The following is a 13,333-nucleotide window of genomic DNA, read 5'->3' as shown; positions in this document are numbered from 1 at the left end:
GACTTTTTAACCTATGGCTCTGTGCATTCTGTTGGGTTGCTGGTGTTTCATAGGTCCAGCAACTCCTGTGCAGCCTTGTCCAAAATGGAGATTTGAATCAGGGGATGAAATCTTAGGTGCACTGGAGAAACTTATGAGTTCCCATTGGAGTTAGGCATTTTCTTATCCAGAATGGTGGCTGGACCCCCAAGCAGTTCTCTCTCTCTCCCCCCATGCAAGCCTCTCAACAGGGATTGAAATAGCGTCAGGAAGGGACTGTAGAAACTACAGTTCTAAATAGGTGCATGAATGCACAATCTGTTTAGTAAATGCCTTGTCACTAGTAGCTTCCTAGGATGTTTAACCATGTCAAATACTGTGTAGGCACATCTGTTCTGATATATATGATCTCAGTATTCACATTATAATTGAAATGATGCCCAGGAAGTTCTGTACTTCAGAGTTGTTTTGCTTGTGGCATACAATTATTTAATGTTTTTTAAATATTTCTCCTTTGCCTTCCCTCCCATGCGAGCATATGAACTAGGAGTATGGTGATAGAATCAGAATCATAGAATGGCTTGGGTTGGAAGGCACCTTAATGATCATCTAGTTCCAACTAGATGGAGCTAGATGTCCCCCTGCCATGACAACCAGCATACTGATTGCAGATTTTATCCAACATGGATCCCACAGAAAAGCCAGACATCCCTGCACCCTGCAGCTTGCAGTTGTTGATTACTGCTTTAGGCAGCTGCCTGTTGATTTTTTTGAATGTCTGGCAGACTCCAGGACACTGGGCTTGCTTGTGCATTCATAGCAGGCAGATGTGCTGCTTTCAGAATCCAGTGCTGGTAGAATTGTTGTCTCGAACATGGAATTAAATGCTGATTTAGCATTAACAGTTTAAGAGAGGGTGATCTTAACACTGCTTTCTGCAAATGTGCTGCAAAACATCCTTGTATATGTTGATGGACTGTAGTGCTGCTTGCCTAGTACAAAGGGATGGGTTAACACCCCCCTAGGGTAAAGGTTCTGGAGAAAAAAAAGATACATATCTAGCAAAACTTGTGTACAGAAGATAAGTATTTCAGGTAGGTGAGCAACTCACTCAAGGAATGTTTAATAGCATTTGCCCGTGGAAAGCATTAATTACCTTTCTTGGAGTCTGTGTTAATATTACATAATTAAAACACTCCCTCAATCTGTTTACTCCTGTGGAATAAGTCATTGATTTATCTTCTTTAGATGCAAATATATAATCAAGTTCTATGCATGTTCAGAGGTCATTACTGCATATCTGCTGAGCATTTGCAGTGCTGGATGTTTAACATTTCCAGTTTATGGTGCTAAAAGTTGCAGTCTTTCACTTGATTCACTGATGTTTGTGACCTTGCTTTTTAGAAATACTTTGTATTCCAGACTGTCACTCACTGTGTACTTAACTCTAAACATGTAATGTGAAAATACAATTCACTTACTGATTCATATGTGCTTCCGAGAGGTTTTAAAATCTTTACAAAACAAGACGTTGCGGGGCTGCATTCTGAACTGCTCCTTTCTTTAGGCTGAGATAATTAGATCTCCCATTTTAAGACCCCATTAATTAATTAATTAATTTTAAGACAAGAGTAGAATATTTCAGTGGGAAGGGACCTACACTGATCATCTAGTCCAACTGCCTGACCAATTCAGGGCTGGACAAATAAAGGATGTTGTTAAGGGCATTGTTCAAATGCCTTTTAAACACTGACAGGCTTGGAGCATCAACCGCCTCTCTAGGAAACATGTTCCAGTGTTTGATCACCCTCTCAGGAAGAAAATGCTTCCTAATGTCCAGTCTGAGCTTTCCATTTTGCAGCTTGGAAACATTTACAGACATCCTGTTAGTCAATCTTAGCGATAAGTACTCAGCAGCTCCCTCTTCACCTCCCCTCCTCAGGAAGCTGAGATCGCTCCTCAGCTTCCTTTTCTCCAGACAAGCCCAAAGTACTTAGTTGCAGGGTTAATCTTGTTGATAAATATATGGAGCGGGACTAGCCCTGGAATTGAGCCCTCAGGAGCACTGCCAGTGACCGATTGCCAGCCACATGTAATCCCCCCAAAAATGCTGTCAGAAGTGGGATTCGAACCCACGCCTCCAGTGGAGACTGCGACCTGAACGCAGCGCCTTAGACCGCTCGGCCATCCTGACTGACAGGGGTGTTTGTCAAACACTGTTAGTGGTGTGTTTGTATGTATTTTATGTTGTACTATTTTTCTCTCACCGAGGATGGTAGAAAGTGTTCTAAACTAAAATGTATATTGTGTTCAATCTACTGTAGCTGTGATAACTGTTGTTAATTTGGTAGAGACAGCTGTTTCATTCTGTGAATATCACAGTATCACAGTATCACAGTATGTTAGAGATTGGAAGGGACCTCGAAAGATCATCTAGTCCAATCCCCCTGCCGGAGCAGGAACACCTAGATAATGTTACACAGGAATGCGTCCAGGCGGGTTTTGAATGTCTCCAGGGAAGGAGACTCCACAACCTCCCTGGGCAGCCTGTTCCAGTGTTCCGTCACCCTCACTGAGAAGAAGTTTCTTCTCAAGTTTAAGTGGAACCTCTTGTGTTCCAGTTTGTACCCATTACCCCTTGTCCTATCATTGTTTGCCACTGAGTAGAGCCTGGCTCCGTCCTCGTGACACTCCCCCTTTATATATTTATAGACACTGATAAGGTCACCCCTCAGTCTCCTCTTCTCCAAACTATAGAGACCCAGCTCCCTCAGTCTTTCCTCATAAGGGAGATGTTCCACTCCCTTAATCATCTTTGTTGCCCTGCGCTGGACTCTCTCCAGCAGCTCCCTGTCCTTCTTGAACTGAGGGGCCCAGAACTGGACACAATACTCCAGATGGGGTCTCACCAGGGCAGAGTAGAGGGGAAGGAGGACCTCTCTCGACCTACTAACCACCCCCTTCTAATACACCCCAGGATGCCATTGGCCTTCTTAGCCACAAGGGCACAGTGTTGGCTCATGGTCATCCTGTTGTCCACTAGTACCCCCAGGTCCCTCTCCCCTACACTGCTCTCTAACAGGTCATTCCCCAACCTATACTGGAACCTGGGGTTGTTCCTGCCCAGATGCAGGACTCTACACTTTCCCTTGTTATATTTCATAACAATATCTGAGTACTAGTATTTTGAGAGAGAAGCAGGGACTGTTGCACGTAAATTATATATGCCATGTAGCAGAAGTCTGAAGGTATACATAAATGTGGTATGTTGCACAAGGGCATTGCTTAAGGCTGATTTGTCTCCTGTGATGTTTATGAAAATCGTTTTTGAGACAGGTACAAGTTATTGATGCTGAGAGTTCTCTGTAATATTAGAGAGTGTAACACTGAAACAAATTGTCCCAGTGCTTCAGTTTAATAAAAGAAATTCCTGTACTTGAAAGCTGCATCTGGGAAGCTCTAAACATACAAATTTGGTCAAGATTTGGGAGTAAAAGTCAATATGGAAAGCAAGAGGTATACTTGTTTGGGAGCATCAGTTTTAAAATCCAGTGTCTCTCTTTGGAATGTAAATGTAATAGAAAAATCAAATCTTTGAATGTTACAACCAGAACCTGACTGTCAGAAATGGCAAGTACACTGCTAGCCCCAAAACATAATCATTCCCCAGAACCTGAAGGAACAGTATTTTCCACTTTCAAAAAAAGGCTACAGTCTCTACTAGACTGGTCAGAAATAGAGCCTGATTGTGTTTGGTACTGGTAGTGGAAGGAAGTCATTCCCCTGTTTGAAGAAACCAGTTGTTCCAGCTCCAGTTTATCAATATTGGTAGTTTTTCTGAAATCAGTGTCCTAGCTAATGTGGTGGTGCTGTTTTTTGTGTTTTGTTTTTTTGGTGTGTGTTCTAAACCATAGCTGGTGGAGTCAACGGAAATGGGATTATTCCAGTTTCAATAGGTCTTCTTGACCCTGTAGCAAGATAGGCAGAGTCCAGTAAGCAAAAATATGAGATATGCCCATCAAAGGATACTCATAGAGTTACAAGTCCAGAATGAGCTGGGGTTGAAACCTACACCTTTTCTCCTGTCTGCACATAGCTGTTTGGATCTTTAGCCAGTAGCTCCATAACCTTATGTTCACTACTTTGACGCAGTGATGGTGTAAAGCTGATTAAATGTGTCTTGACTGGCTGGGAAAATTGACTAAATAGGTTGTAATTTAAATGAAGTCTAATTCATAAAAATAGTATTACTCATTGGCTTCAAGACTTGTGGATTGCACAAGGAAGGTTCTTGCAGAACTGAGTCATTACCAAACATCCAGTGGGCCTAAGTGAAGAATCGGCCTAAGCCTACTCCTGTACAACACCAGTGTCTTACCAGTGGGAATTTTTTTTGGCCCAGAACTTCAGTAGTTAACTCTCAGGTTGTTGCCCCAAAATCTGATCTGGCTAACTTGCTGGTCAAAGTGTAGTGGTACTTAGTATGCAAAGGGTAGCTTCAGCCCTGATTGCTCACCCATGACTCAATTTCATATAGCAGTTGTCATACTGACTGCATTGAGCTCTAGTAAGTGAAGTGTAAACCTGAACATGATAAATTTGTGAAGATGTATGCATTCTCCAACTGCTCTCAGACTTAACTATCTGCCTGTCCACCACACAGCCAGACTCACTGGACTTGAGGCTGGAGGTTGTTTTGTTGCAGGTTGCACATGAGGTGCATTGGCGTTATCCATTGGAAGGTTCAGATGTAGTTTTTCTGAGTATGTGTTCTGATGATAGTAGGTGAAGAAGAGGAATTAAGTCCTGTTGGTATCCTTGCTGATATTCTCTCATGTCTTCATGCTGCTGCCCAACCTAAAATTTCAAGGACAGGCTTCTATTCTTAGCAAATTGGAGAAAGTCTAATTCCGTTTTGCATTATTTGTGTATGTAACAAAAGGCAGTGCAAAGTCTGAGTTTAGTTTTCAGGGTACCTGATGATGGCTGACATTGTTCTAGAAGGTTCAGTAAGATAATGGAAAATACTGAAAAATAATTTTAGTGTGGCTGTGCATAATAAAATCCTTAGTAATGACTTGTCTTCTGAAAGCATGTTTGAAGATTCAAGTAAAGAATAATGCTAAACCCATATAAGCTAATATGAAAATATCAGTAGTGATTACACTGATCAATGGAGTTTCAAGTGCTGTTCACATTACAGTGAGTTGATGGATTTAATCAGAGTATCAGGAGACATTCTGGGGCAAAAATGTCTTTCCTCAAATAGAACTCCATAAAATACTAGGATGTTTCTTTTATTTGTATTTTTTCTCTTGTGAGTTTACAGCTCTTGCACCTGCCTGTAATGTCAGTTGATGAGAGTCATGATGTCTTGAATATTACATCATGCTTCATAAAAATCTTTCCTTTACTTAGAAAAGGAAACAATATTTATGAAGTCTGGTTTTATTTTGGGCAATGTTCAGGAACAACAGGTAGCAACAAGGGGGTTTTCAAATTCAGAAGGGTGGGCAGACTCTGCACATGGGTGTTTGTACTCATTTTATTTCTGATTCTTTTCCGTTTCTGGGTGTCATGCGTTAAACTCTATCTGGAAAAACAGTTTTAACCCAAGATCATTTATGTCTGAACTGATGTGCAGAATGGTCAGATAAGCTGGCTGGACTTGGGGCTGTAACCTTCTCACCCAGCACAGCTAGGAAGAGAAACTAGTATGTACTCATCGCCTAAGCTTACATCCCCGTATCCTGTAAAACCCTGTCAGAACCCAGTGAAGCTGCAGGGTCTGAGATTAATGTTGCTTTGTGTTTTAATACTGAATTTGAAGTTATTGTTGTAGATGTTGTGCTAAAGCCTACTGTGCTATAGTGATTTACACTGATGTCAGTGTACATTAGCAGTCCATCTATTTAAATGCACTGTGCAAAGGCCTCTGTCCCTCCTCTGTCACTTGATAGCCCTTCCTTGGCCATTCTGGGTTTCTGTCCTGCTTTAAGCAAAGCCACTCACAAAGTGAGAGCATCTTTTGTGTTGTTCTTTGTCTGAACAGAAAAGTTGTATTATTGCTTATCTTTCAGGGCTCTCCCTGTGGGCCCCGAAAGAAATACTAATTCGAAAAGAATGGCAAAATCCTGTGGAACCCATGCATCTCCTTCCAAAGAGAAAGTGCAGTTATGATATATGGATGGTAATGAGGTTAAATGTGGTTCAGTGAAGACTTGATTTAAAAATATGATGCCTTTTCGATATTTTTATGGCTTCAAATTTTGCCTCTAGTTCTGCAAATATGCCTAACTTTACAGGAATCACTAGTCCTCTTGTCAGACCTTTTTGGTCTGTACAAACAGTAATATAAAGTGGTGCATAGACTCAGAATGTTGTCAGGAACCTGGCAAGCTCTCTTCCTGCCCCCTGTAATCTTTAGGGACCAGACTCATTCCTTTATATTAAAAATATTAATAGCAGAAACAGATTGTGAGCTAGAAACAAGACTGCTGTCAGGACATTGTTGTCTCAGCTGCCAGCTTTCTCTGCAGCAGATCTTGTCTTGTCATGGTCACAGGTAGGAATGGACTTGAATAATAATAGAGACTGTGACCTTATTCCATTCGTCCTAGTGGGAATTAGAGATTTGAGCTGGGGAGGTGAGAAAAAAAATCTTTGTCTTTCTCTATTTGCATGGGTCTTCTCTATGAAATTACTCAGTCTCAAAACACCTTATAAGCAAGAATGCCCATAAACCTCTTTTGAATTAAGTACATTCCTTTAAAGTTCCCCAAACTAGTAAACTGCATTTGAAGATCTAAAGCAGATTAAACATGTGGAACACTATAGTGTTTATAGGAAATTGGGAATAGTAAAGGAGGTTGACAAGCATGTCTGCATTGCCTGTGATGATAATGGAAAATGCCTCAGGAGCATGTGTTATCGGCAGGATCCAGAAGTACAGCATCCATGTGTGTGTCAGGGGAAAGAAAATTCCTTCTATTCCCTGAGACTGATGCTGAGTATCAGTTGTTTTTTTTTCCTCCCAGATCACTATTTCATCACGAACTTGAGCACCAACTGGAGTGTTCTTTGTTCTGTGATTGCTGCCTGTTGAGCTGGAATAACTTTTTTTTTCTGGATACTTTTAATCCCAAAGTGTGAACTGGGGAGTTCTTCAATGCAAAAAGATAGAACTGGCTTTATTTTAATGATCATGTCTGCTGTTCACAAGGGTCATGATCGTTGGCTTTTGTTCCCGTTTAAGGTAAAGGTGTGAGGCTAGTGATTGGATTTCTTGTCCACTTTCATGAGAAAAACTGAACTCAGTCCTGTGCCTGACCTGTCCTCTTCCAGCCAAATAACTTTTCAGGTCCTATGGGTGAAAGTACTTACATTTATGACTATAAATGCAGGGTGTGGACGTGGGTGTGTGTTTGACATTGCTGCAGTAAAAGGTAATTTGACAGCTGACCCTGGGGCAGAACCTGACCTGCAAGATCCTAATTACTAACTGATGAGTAAGCTTCTAACCTGACTTCCAGCTTCCAGCTCAAGTGTTCTAGCAATGAAAAATATCTTTGTGTTTGCTAGGAAATGGAAAAAAAAATCAGAGAATCTGATGTGGTAAGTATGGAAACTTGTAGTGACAGAATAACTGTTTTTAATTATTAACAGTGAAGTGATTTTATTTTTAGATGAAAAAAATCCTAAAATAATTCAAGCACAACTGCACATTTATACTCTGTTAAGTTCTGTCCTTATTTATAAAAATAATAGCAAAAAAACTATTGAACCTGAAAGAAGTAAGTGAGGCAGCCTTGTAGGCATTAGTTGATGTTAAAAAAATCTGATGATGTTCTGTTTCCCAAGTGGAAGAGACAGGGATAAAAACAGTTTATTTCCTGATCTGTGCTGGGAGGCCCTGTGTTCTGTCAGCGCTCTCCAGGAAGTCTGAGACATTGCAGAGAAGTTTTAGCTTAAAAAGAGCTAAACAGGGTTTGGCTTTTAGACCTGGGTGTGGAAACCTGGGCGTAACAGAAAGAGTCTTTAGTGAAGGGAGAGCCCAAGAAGTGCTAGCTATAGGAGGGAGAACCATATGGGATTGTCTAAAGTATCGCAGGTGATTGCCTCTTCCAGATTTTTGCAGGGTAATACCCACCCTCTGAAGGACAGTAAGCTGGCTGTGGCTTGGTTTCTGTTTTCATGTGATAAAACCACTTCCTACATAATAAAATCCTATGAAAACTGTAAATCCCAGGCTTGTTGGTACTGAACATTAATTATGCTTGGTCCTCCTTTTGCACATTCCAGCATTCTCTCCTCTCCAGATGGAATGGATGGGGTCTGTGGCCTTTTGCTCCCTGGTACATAGGTGAATGTTGCTTTTTAGGTGCAGAGGACAGAAGTAACGAGCTTCCAGCTCAGTTAATACGGGTTTATTACCAGTGCAAAAGAGTATAATAAGCACACTGCTAATTATCACACCGTGACAGTAATGAGAAATAATAATGGTATAGTATAAAGTACATAATAAAAAATACTAAAATAGGTAATGATTAGCATATTATAAAGTGTGGAAGGTTTCTCAAGAGTGTTGTATGTTTGGAAAGTGGGGTTTCTTAGTGCAGTTGTCAGTACTAGACTCTTGTGACCATAAGAAATGCAGAAGTAAGCAATATGCTAAGTCCAAGATACTTAGCCCTAACCTGTGTACAGACAACAGTAACCCAGTAAGTGGCAAATATTAGCCATCCCCTTAGACTTCCCTCGTTTTCTAAAAGCAAGTTCTTCACACATTTACTTCTGTTATCCCAAAGAGAGAATCTTCTTCCTTCTGTTCGCATGATCAATATGTTCCTTGCATACTGTGAAGAGGGACACTCAACTTCACTCTGACATCCAAGCTGACTCCCCATCGTTTGCTCTCCAAACCAACATAAGTATTACTTATATTTGCAACAAGAAGAAATCATGCTGGGTTTGAGTGTGGTGGGTTTTTTTTTTACATTTTAGAAACTGTTACAGGCTCCTGTTAGTATTTAGACAAACTAATGTTTCTTTTTGTGTTGTTGCTGTTGACATTTCCTAAGGGAATTGCTGAAGATGTTAACAACATCCCAGCACAAGTGTGCTGTAATGGAATAGTTCTTAGCTTGTGGCCCTAACACAAATACCTCTTAACTGATGTTTCTGCTGAAAGTGATGTGATTGTGGTAACTCAGTGAGTTGGGGTAAATGAGAATCAGTCCTGGCTATTTCCAGGAGCATAAATGTCTTCTGAACTCCTTAGTGTTTTGTTTCTTGCAGGTGCAACAAGCAGAAGGGGCCAATTTATTGTGTGCATCAGAGCCTCTGTGCTGCACAGACATCTGCAATGCAGAGTGGGAAGAAAGTCTGTAAGGGGCATTGGTACTTGGCTAAGCCAGAGAGCCAGGAGAGCTTGTAACTCAACTAAGAGAAATTGGTCAGTTAGAGCCTTGGCTGATTTTTAAGCTAGCAGCCATGAAAAACAATCACATCATAGGAGAACTTGCCCTTATATGTGTAGTGTGTGCCCCAGGGGCACTGTGGGTTAGACACAGATTGATGTTTTTGTGAGTTTGCTTTTTTAAGCCATGCTTTTGAACTGCACTGCAGTACCGTTAACACCTGGTCAGTACCAACAGTGCAAATTGTGTTAGTAATTAACCAGGACTGTCTACTTAGAGAATTTGTTTAACCTTTTATGTGTGAAGGTTTTGAAGGCTCTTCCAGCAGGTTCGATTTTGTTCTAGAATCCCTAATTAAAAGTAGAAAGCTCTTACATGCAACCAGACTGCCAGTTTAGCCTGTGTCCTGAGTTAAAAAATACCCACATTGTTATGTACAAGAATCAGCTCTATCTTACAATCTTTTAGCAATACAGTATCTTTTTCTGAGTGGTTACTGTGTATTGCACATATGGAACAAATTTTCCTTGGAGCACATCGCTGGTTTATAATCTTCTCAGTTGAAACTCAATTTCTGTGATTATTCTAACCTCAACTGTTATAGCCTCTGTTGCCAGTGAAATTGCAGAGAAACTCATTTGTGAGAGGGTCATGCAGCAGCATTTGGGCCATGTTGTTTGTTCTGTTTCCGAGCTCTCTGGCTGAGGCTTGGGGAGAGGCAGTCTTTGTTGGTCTGCGGCTGTTTCCCTGCCTTGAAACAGAATAAAAACTGTCAGGAAGAAAGATATTCATCCTAAGGGTAGACTCCAGTTACATTAAATAGAATAGCAGCCACCTGGAGATGGGACTGGAAGGCAGCCAAAAGGACACTGTGAAATTTTTCAATAGCCTGTCCCTATGCTTGTCTTCCAGTGATCGATAGAGAATGTAATTTCAACCTTCAGACTGTTCATTGCAACCAAAGGGAACTGAATGCTCTTCCGGCTCTATATAAAGAGCGTTGTAACCTAGATGAGAAGATACTCTTCTCTCTAATGTGTGTCTTGTTCTACTGTTGCAGTAAATCGTTACAGATACTACTACTTACTAGTTTAAGTAAATTGTCCTTTTGACTGTCTTGTATGTGTTTTGTAAGGGAAAAAAAAATGGCCTTGTACAGAGGATGTAACATAATTTCAATGGGCATTTTGATTAAGGATTTCTGAGATGGTCCTCGCTGCTTGTAACTTTTGCTGGAGGTGGTCAGCCTGGGATCAGCAACTGAAGTCATGTTTTGAAGCACTACTCTAGTGATGAGATCCTGGCTTTCTGTCGTGGTTTAAACCCAGTCAGGTAATTCGTTCGCTCACTTCCCCCCTCTTTCTTGTCCTCCCCCTGCTCTCGGAGGGACGGAGAGGAGAATCGAAAAGAATGCAACTCCCACGGGTTGAGATAAGAACAGTTTAGTAACTAAGGTATAACACAAATCACTACTGCTACCACCAATGATAATAATGATAAAGGAAATAACAAGGGAAGAGAATACAACACCTCAGCACCAGCTGACCGATAACTCGGCCCCCAAGCCCCACCAAGCTCCGACCGATACCTCCTCCAACCCTGCAGTCTCCCAGCCCTTCCGGCTAACTCCCAGTTACATCCTGGGCATGACGTGCTGTGGTATGGAATACCTCTTTGGCTAGCTTGGGTCAGGTGTCCTGTCTCTGCTTCCTCCCAGCTTCCCCTCCTCCCTGGCAGAGCATGAGGCTCACAAAGTCCTTGGCCAAACCAAAACATCGTTATCAGCTCTGTTCCCGAGCTGAAAGTCAAAAAACTGCACTGCACCAGCTACCAAGAAGGAGAAAAAATGACTGCTGCTGCTGAACCCAGGACATTATCCACCCCTTATTCCATACCATTCACGTCATGCTCAGTTCCTACATTTTCAATATACCATCACTCTTATCTCGGTGCACTCTTATCTTAGTGCATGGACCAGTCCCTATAAAGCTGCTGAGTCCATCTGGTCCATGATGGCAGGCTCCATCTCTTGTACCAGTCCTCCAGAGAGGAGAGACTGTGTGCAGTGTTCACACTCGTGAATAACCTGGGCAATAGTGTCCATTGTTAAGTCCACCCCTCGATCATGAGTCCATCTCTGTGTTGCATCTCTGCTCTGATGGCCTGAAGTGCCATGGGCCCACCAGGCTTAAAATAATTCACTGTCCCTTTAAGCAGTTTCTGCAGCTTGTTGCTGGGGACTCCATACAGCTGCCTTCCATCTCCGACGCTTCCAAAGCACTGGAGGGGCCCAGTGGACTAGATACTTGCCCATACTGTCTCACACACCCTGCCACTCATGACTCTCCAGCCTTGGGGAAAATCTCTTGGTCCCCCTATATTGTTGTCTAACCCCAGACAAGACCCAAACCTGACTCTGCTTAACTTTTGAGATCAGACAAAATGGTTGTGGGAGATCTCTTGGGAGTTAGCTGCTCTGCTTCACTGTTAACACTGCCCACAGAACTGCAGCCTCTTATGCTTTCAGGAGATGAGCATGATTCTAACTCTGTGTGCTAGGATGCAGGGATGTCACATAAGGCATGACACCACCCATGTTAACGTGACACCCTCCTACTCCCCTCACTTTCACTTAAGCCCCAAGTACCAATAAGATGAAGACATCACCCTTTCCTTGTAATCTCTGCTAAAGGGTTTAATTATATGCTGTAACTTCTTCGTGAAAACCTCTCAGATTTATGTATGTAAAGGCAGATAGCCTTGACTTATGGTAGGATTACAGCCTCATGAGTCTCCAGCAATCTCGGGCATGTATTTGCAGTAATATCTATTCCTTCCTTGTGAGAGATCTCCCTAGCCATATGTCATTGTATGTGAAGTGTAACCCTTTGAACCTGGTGGTTCATCTCAGCTGAACTGAGATCACAACCAAGTCTGCTATCATTTGGTTTCAGGCAGTGCTCTTTGCTCCCCAGTGGAATCTCTACATATGTCTTCTGAGGGAGAGGAGAAGCTGGGCCCTTTTTAATGAGCCCTTTTTAATTTTAAAATATTGCATTTTGGTAAAAGTGGTGATATAAGGATATATGAAAAATAAAAAGTTCCATTACCCCTGTGGTTCCTTAGTAAACGTCTCATACCTAATGTCAAATCTTTGGGATTGTCTCTGTTAAATTATGTGTATTCTGGTATTTGTGTTTTCTTTCCTGCTGAAGTGTACAGTTGTATTTGTAATGCCATTTTAAAAAAGGCAAAACTCTGCCTTTTCTTCCTGCACACAATTGGAGTGAAAAAGTTGCTTCAGTAAATAGGAAAGCAGAGGTGGGAGGTGCCTTCCTGTGAATATGTTTTGGATGTAAAGAAGTAAGTATGAGATTCAGCCTCAGAAAGATAAGCCACAGGATTCAGGAATTGAAAATCATAAGTACAATAGATATACATAAGGGCTGAATAGTGATTTCTCAAGGCTTTTAATGTACTTTATTCTCAGCATCCCACAGAGTAACCTGTTCTGTTTTGCAGGTATGTGTCAAAGTACAGGGGAAATAAATGATCTGCCCAAAGCCCTGTAGTCCTGCCCAGGCTGTGGGCAATCACTGAAAGTGCTTGTATAGCACTTACTGTGAGATACATGGGGTTTTGCACAAATGTAAAGTCTTGTCTAAAGTCCCCAGTGACCACAGCTAGTAATTATGAAGAGTAGCAGTTACCACTGTGAGTAGTCCATTAGCTTCAACAGAAACTGCATTAGTGCGTGCAAGAGTAAAATAACATCCTTCTATTTATTTTTTTTTTCATTAATGTAGGTAGGGCTGCATTCTGTGGTGCTAAAAGTGTGGATTTGTGATACACTGGCAGCTGAAGTGCTCTTCAAGCCACATAGTTTTACCCAATAATGTTTTGCAAATGTTTGGCAGATAGAGAAGAATGAGCCA

At 41.6% G+C, this 13,333-nt stretch overlaps 1 protein-coding gene and 1 non-coding gene across 7 annotated transcripts in view; one reads left to right on the top strand and one right to left on the bottom strand.

Moving 5' to 3' along the window:
- The window catches only part of OXR1 (oxidation resistance 1), a 221,272-nt gene that overhangs the window by 17,104 nt on the left and 190,835 nt on the right, over nucleotides 1-13,333 (top strand). The gene's annotated exons all lie outside the window — the stretch shown is intronic.
- TRNAL-CAG (transfer RNA leucine (anticodon CAG)) lies at nucleotides 2,091-2,173 on the bottom strand. The gene has a single exon. It is a non-coding gene; the product is annotated as a tRNA-Leu (tRNA).

The sequence above is a fragment of the Pezoporus wallicus genome, unplaced genomic scaffold, assembly GCF_028554395.1.
Source record: "Pezoporus wallicus isolate ANWC-B61680 ecotype Strahan unplaced genomic scaffold, APGP_CSIRO_Pwel_v1 contig_3815, whole genome shotgun sequence".
Lineage (NCBI taxonomy): Eukaryota > Metazoa > Chordata > Aves > Psittaciformes > Psittacidae > Pezoporus > Pezoporus wallicus.
The sequence above is the reverse complement of the archived record's forward strand: the minus strand, read 5'-3'. Positions and strand labels throughout refer to the sequence as shown.